This window comes from Thermobia domestica, chromosome 5, assembly GCF_964235325.1.
Source record: "Thermobia domestica chromosome 5, izTheDome1.hap1.1, whole genome shotgun sequence".
NCBI lineage: Eukaryota > Metazoa > Arthropoda > Insecta > Zygentoma > Lepismatidae > Thermobia > Thermobia domestica.
In genome coordinates this window covers 178,118,019-178,125,572 of record NC_137458.1, presented here as the reverse complement: position 1 = coordinate 178,125,572, position 7,554 = coordinate 178,118,019, and positions in this window count along the sequence as shown.

Genomic DNA, 7,554 nt, shown 5'->3' with positions numbered 1-7,554 from the left:
CCGTAGTATGAATCATTGCTCTGAAAAAAATACATAAGGTGTAATTTACTGTATGGGATGCGTTTTTTCGAACAATTTTCTCAATCACATTTCATAAATAAATGTAGCATTGATAACAATATGACACAACTCGTTCGTCCTGTAAACATTCAGAAGGGGTAGTTTACTCTTCTCCGACGATTTTCTCATTAACGCCTGATGCAATTTTGTTCATATTTCATAAATAAATGTACATAAATAACCTAACGATATGGTATAATTCCATCATCCTAAAAAGCAAGAAGTGGTATATTACTTTTCGGAGTAAGTTTTATCCTACGATTTTGCCATGAACGACTCAGGCAATTTTGTTCGTATTTCATAAATAGCATAACTCGTTTGTCCTGAAAAGATATACAAGGGATATTTTATTCTTGGGGATAACTTTTTTTGACAATTTTCTCAGAAAGTACTCAGACGCTCTTGCTCATAGTTCACATAAAATTATTTCCTTAATAATTCTAATATATGACATAAGTTATTTCTAATAGAAATATGACCAATGGGTACTTTACTTTTGGACGTAAGTTGCTTCGAACAAAGTTTTCCAAAACACATTATTTTATTCGCATTTCCCAAATAAATGTTTCAGTAATAACTGCAGCCTAACACGAATCGGTTTAAGAAATTCGAGCGAGAAAATTCAGTGCGTTTCATCCGTACCCATTCTTAAATATATTTTTAAATCACAATTTTCCTAACAAAATCGAAACTTGTTTTTAAATGTGCCTCGTTGTGGCGAAATGGTTCAAGTGCATTGGTTCTGGATTTGATTCCTGGTGAGAGCTAGTGTATTTTTGTCCAACGTTAAGGTATAGGTAATAAGTAGGTGCAAAGAGAAAAGTGTTTAAACAAGCCTAACCAAGCTAATGAATAATACAAACAAATAATACAATATTACGAAGTTATAAAAGAAACGTTGTTAATATTACATATTTGCGTGTGAAATGTCCAACCGATGACTGTCAACTCCAAAGGTAAGAAAGTGAAACATCCAATACCAGGTTAATCAGTGGTCTCTAGGTAAAGCTATTCTACTAGGAAGTGATTGAGATACCAAAAAATGTTGTAATCGCTGGGAGACATGTTAGAAGAATACAGTGGGTGAGAGACAATACTGCAACTCATGAAGTTTGCACACCTTCGTTGAGTATTGAAGTGCGTAGGCCTGTGTAGGTTTGCACTGAAATGAGCATTAATACACAATATATGTTGAATATTACGGGGGGTTACAGACAGGTTTGCAGTGCATTTCATGGGGTTCGATATTGTAACGATCCTAGTGAACTCCTGAGCCTTTCCCACTGTACACTATAAATTAAATTCGTGCTTAATTAAAACTATTTGTTTAAATTTAACTGTTAACCGTTATCACCTGTGCACTATGAGCAACAATCCGCCAGTAATTCTTTATTTTTGCCCTTTGTTTTAGCGCCATAGATGTCTTTGTTCATAAATTTCTTTGTCTTTTTAATGATTTTGCATATACGTAGCGTGGACATTAAATTTTGACTTATACGCCATATGCATCTAATTACAAACACATCTATAACACGAACACAACAAACTTGGAATATATAGTTTGTGTATGGAAAATCACACACGAGGCGCTGCACGGGAGAGCCGTGTACATACATATGGCAGTCAACTTCCCAAGAAATTATTAATAATAATAATAATAAACAGAAAACGAAACAGTTATTTACATTATTTATTTAAGCATGGAAGTGCAATGGTCTTAAGTTATTTCTCTCTCTCTCTCTCTCTCTCTTTGAAGGCAACAACCCTTAGGGTGCCAAGACGTAGAAAATGACTTCTGGCACTCACGACTATAAGGTGGTGTGTGGTTGGCACATCGGGTTCCTTTGTTGTTAGTTCCAGCTTTCTAGACCAGATGCAGTTATTCCCGGTAGAAAATACAAGAAAATATACCTTTCTATTACTATTAAAGTAAATAATTACACTCATTCCCTCAATGTGATACTTGTTTGTTTAACTGTATACAGACAGCTGATCCGTGGAAGAATCATTGATAATAATAAATAAGAATAGACCCGACAAATATTCTTGTAAATAATAGGTAAAAGTTTGCGTCACATTGTTCATTTTGCTGGGCATGCCAGTGTGCCGTGTTATCCGGTTGTGGCACACTGGAATATAGGGTATGGCTTTCTAATTTTTCCCAACTATTTTAACTACTTCAATTGAAATGAATCTATAATAGTAAGAGAGTGAATTTAGTCTTCTTACCCTTCGATTTAGAAATAAGGTCCGCTAGAATTGTATATATAAAAATATAATAATACTCAGAATTTTATAGAGTAGTTTGTTTTATTCGAAATGACATACTTCCTGCAACTGTTTGGGTTGGAATTATTTGAAATGAAATCTTTAAGTTTTACGACCCACGGTTATACCGGCTAGGCTAAAGGAGACGGTGATGATGAGAAATGAATGAAAAGGTGGAATGAAGAAAGTGGGAGAACCCCGAGAAAACCCATGCACATGGTGTTTGTCCATCACAAAATTCACTCGGTGCGAGCTGGGATCGAACCAAGGATCCCATGCACCAAAGGTGAACACTTTATCACTGAGCCACCGCGGCCCCTCTGAAATTATTTATAGGAGAGAGTGACTACTTTATGAAAACTTGATATCGAACACATTTGTTTAAAAATGCCAGCTTTTTGTGAAATATGGTTTAATATCCAGGAAAACTTAAGTCAATAATAACAATAATCTTAAATTAAAAACTCTCTGGACCTAGTGCATTGGCACAATTCCACGAATTAAAAAGAATTTGTTTACTTCTCATGTAAGTGTAGAAGAACTTAATCCCTGTTGCTTTCAATGTACGAAGAAAGTGTCCAACTGTCAAATGATATGCTACATAAAATGCCCTATGCAACATAATGTAGTATAGAGTCATCATTTCTAGGTTGTCTAAAGAACACTTTACCAAGAAAGGAAAAAAATAGAAACTGCTCCGTTTTAACGTAGTAGAAAGTTTGCAGATTTAAGGGAAAATGCAGAGAGTTGTTGGATATTAAATGTAGTTCGGATTAATGGAGTAAGACACCGTAGTTTATTGTTTGAAATATACTGGGAGTAACCAAGCCATTACCTATGGAAATATCGAAGCAGATACGTTAATGGTGTTAGTTGCAAACTGTTGTAGAAATGAAAAAATTAAGAAAATCTTTAAAACTCTGAAATCACAGATCCAAATTGACTGACTGTTAAGTAAAACTGCTAAATCTGACTCAAGCAAAAAGAAAAAAGAAAGTATTAATGACCTGTGTTACAATTTCAGACATATCATTCTCATATCAAAAATATGATAGAAGTAAATTATGAATAAAGGTGAATTTACAGTTCTGGAATACCAAAGCTTTAGATTTATTTATTGATCTGTTTGTTTATTAGCTTCCCCATGCTGTAAACGTCGCCAACACCTAGTGGCCTACTTGCCGGATCGTCGATATAGCGACGCGTCGAAGGATTGTCGCTAGTGTGCCACTAGAGGCAGGGATTCATCGAGTCGTAGCAGATATCTAGAATCGGGGGGGGGGGGTATTGAAGTTACCATCGCGTAACAGCGAGTACTTCATTTTGATCCGCGCTCCTTTGATTTGTCACGGAGAATCGCAAAGGGACCAACACGAACTATCGCGTCATGTGCATGCGGTTATTATTATAAATTATTTTTCCCTGACGAATTTTTATTATAAGGACAATACTTGAGCTCCGGGGGTCAAGACTAACTCCTGCCTGAACATCATGAAGTGAAAAATCCTGTGATGGGTGCGTATAATTGCATGAATTTAGATGGCAACTGTCGCCGATCATTAGCAAGTGAATATGGAAAAACTATGGAAAAAAAAAAAAACGCTTGCCATTTTGTTATAAAATTACATGGCGAGTGTATTTGATCTGATTCCAAACAGTTATCGTCAAATATACACGGTTGAAGGAGCACTCTGATTAGAAATATTAAAAATGACATCAACGATTTTTCACTCTACAACCTGTGTCTTCATAATCGCCTCCGTGGCGAATTCGGAAGTACACGCAACTAGTAACCCTAAGGTTGGTTGTTCGCACCAACTCGGGGCACTTTTTTTATTACTTTTTAAAAGATGTTTTTAGACTCACCTTAATGAAAACAAATTACGGTTATAGGCGATTGTACGTATTTTAGGGGAATAATTTTGTGGTTCGTTGGCGTTCCGTCGCTTCTCTGCCGCTGCTGGTGGTGGGGACCACCCAGGGAATTCTCAAAACGGAAGTGGGACCACCGCCGATCGTCGCTGCGTGACCGCCAATTTTTGGGGACATGTCGCTAGTTGCCTATCGGTGGTCCACCGACGCTTACGGCATGGGGTTGTCCCCTCACAAGTGAGGCAGATTGTAATCGACCAAGAGTGTTTTGCGAAAATGGGGAACATCTTCCGACTTCGATTTCTGAATAATCCGTTTAGGATCAAGTCGAATCAAGGCTGCTCCACGGGAAGGTAGAACAAGTGAGGCAATCGTTCGAAGTACTACGCTCGACACCCTCCGTCTCATTCAAGACTTAGACTCTTCAGGAAAGTAACAAGTTTATTACTTGTAATTTATTCTTTGAGTCAAAGTATTTGCAATAAACGATCGTTTTGTAAGATATTTTTACGATCGTATACTATTACTTTCGAAAATTGTACTCATAATATAATTTCCCATCATGGATTTGAAAAAATCAAAGTTCGAACAAAGAAAGATATCCGATCCACATGTCTCTTCATGTTTGATATGGAAGTCTCATCTTCATTATTGACCCTTAATTTATTTTAGTTCTAGGCAAGGCGAATCGACGGGATGGCTCTAAGTGAAAACATTCATTTAGATGGTTAAGTAATCAAGAAATTGCTGCTGTTATTTCACGAAACACAACAGATCTTGAGGAAAAAAAATTGCTTACCAGGGGGAGGGAGTAAATCATCTGCTTACGTTTGCTTAACTAGGAAGAAGGCAATGGCGCCGGGCCCTCCAAAGCTCGTGTGGGCCTCCTTTGTATTTATGAATACACAATATTTGGCATAATTTGAGTGCCCCCTCCCAAATTTAGAGAGAAATCGGCGTCTTGGAAGAAGGTCTAGTGAAATGAATAAAAATGTGATAACGTAATACTTGAACAACTCTATCTAATGGAGGAAAGTAAATTAGTATTCAACATTTCTTTCAATTTTAAGCATTTCAAAGATTCTCGTAATTTAGTAGCATCCCGGATTTGCATTTTTGAAATATGGGAACTCTACCTTAACGTGGGAATCGGTTTCGGACCATGCACTTAAGCCACTTTGCCACAAAAGGCACATAGGATTCGATTTCCTTAGAAATATTGCGAATGGTATGACTTTTAAAACTATGTTTGGAAAAGAATACACATCGACACAATAAGATGATAATCTGATACCTAGGAAATATATTGAATTGTTTTTAATTTGTTCTCACGCTACCAAAACAATACTTACGCTTTTTTATTCCAGCCTTTTAATATAAGCATTGCACACTATTGTCTGTTCTAGGACGATACAATTCTAATCCATGTATATGCTAGCTTTGGAAATACAGTAGAGTTTCGCTTATCCGACATAAACAGGCAGGCAGAACGCCGGATAATATGAATGTGTTAAGAAAAGAGCTATTAAAAGTAAAACTTATGATATAATTTTACATATTACGCATCTAATAATCGTGTTTTATAACAAATAAATGCACTGAATCAGGGACGTATCCAGCGTGAGGGCCTGAGGGCTGTCCCCCTCCGAAACTCAAAGCACTTTTTTAATAAACTTGCTTTTACCCTTTTGAGGTTCTTTTATATCAGTTAACTTGGAGTCAAACTTTGGGCAATGTGCTGTTGTCTTCTTATAATTCTAAGAACATACCATAATGCCATTATACCAGGTGGAATTAAAGAACAGTTTTAAATAGGATTAACATTTCGTTTCCGTTCTGTTTTTAATATATCAGAACGATACACTCAATGTCTTCTTGCTATTTTTGTTATGTGATATACGTAGCAGACAGTTTTCTCTAGTTATATTTCTCTCGAAAATATGTTTCATTTTGTTTCTGCTATAATGCAGTTTCCAAAGTAAACTGGTTTATAAATGAAAAGTAGGAAAAAGCTTAAGAGAAATACAGGACTGTTGCATTATTATTATTATTATTATTTGTATTTTTAAAACATTAGAATTACGTGCTTACGAGGATTCGTGTTGGACCCCCTCCGAATAGAAAACCTGGATACGTGTCTGTACTGAATGACAGACATATGAGTCAAGGTGTAGACGGGCGCGCTAGGCGATAGACTCCAGAGCATGAAAAATAGATTAAGACCACAACTTGCAGTTCTTCTTGCCGATTGGTGCTTTCTGCAAAGATACGTCGGATCATACGGTATGTGGAACAAAAGGTCAGATAAGCGAGACCATGATGTATTGGTGTTTCACGCACCTAAATCTGTAAAACGTTTGTATAAACAATTATCTTTCACTCCCTAGCTAAATTTGTGGGTATGATCACGCACATTGCCTTATAAAGAAAAAAATATTTTTTAGCTAAAAGCTAAAGAGAAGCCAACTCTAATAATTTACTTAGTTTTTTTTCTTTTTTTTAATAATGGCAAACTAGTTCATTTCATCACGATAAATCACGTTTCGTACTAAGATGTATTTTTTCTGTCCGTATATATCCTTCACACTTTGTTGGGAGACAAAATTTTTCTTTTCCCAAGGAAACAGGATGAGAGAAGTTATACAACAGCATGAACTGAAAAAAATAGCTATTACCAATAGTACTCTAATACTGGATAAATACGTCCTTATAGCAAAATATCAATAAGTTATGTCCTTATTATATTGCTTCTGTTCTTATTAACATGAAAATTATAATTTATAGAAAAAAAAGGATGGGATGGGATTCGATCTAGTGTCAAAATAGTGTCAGAACTACTAATCCACCATGCTACCCACCTAACCACGGAAACTACTTTTTGCTTGCTCTCTTTTTCTTAACAAATAAATGCTAATAGCCATAGCGCATGTCATTTCCAACCTCAAGACAGGAGATTTCCTCTTTGTTTCTATATTTCCGTACGACATCTTGGTTACAGAAGCTAATTTATATTTGGCTGACAATCTACACACTAGGTTTTAACCAAAAAATGCAACATTTTACTCCACTATCCAGTTCCTTGATCCAACTCCTCGACTTCCCTACTGAATTCCCTCCGCAATCGTGCTCTGCTACTGAAAAAATCCCTATAAATCATGATTGCCAGTATACACAAAATCGATCATAATTTTGTGTTTTGCTTATATTTTTATTATATTTTTTTTTGAAATATCTGCTTAGATGGATCGCTTTCTATTATCTCTACATACTAATAATTGAATTTTACCCATAAACGTAAGGAAAATGGAATAAATGTGAAAAATCGTGTTATAGTATACGCGCAATTTTTGTTGC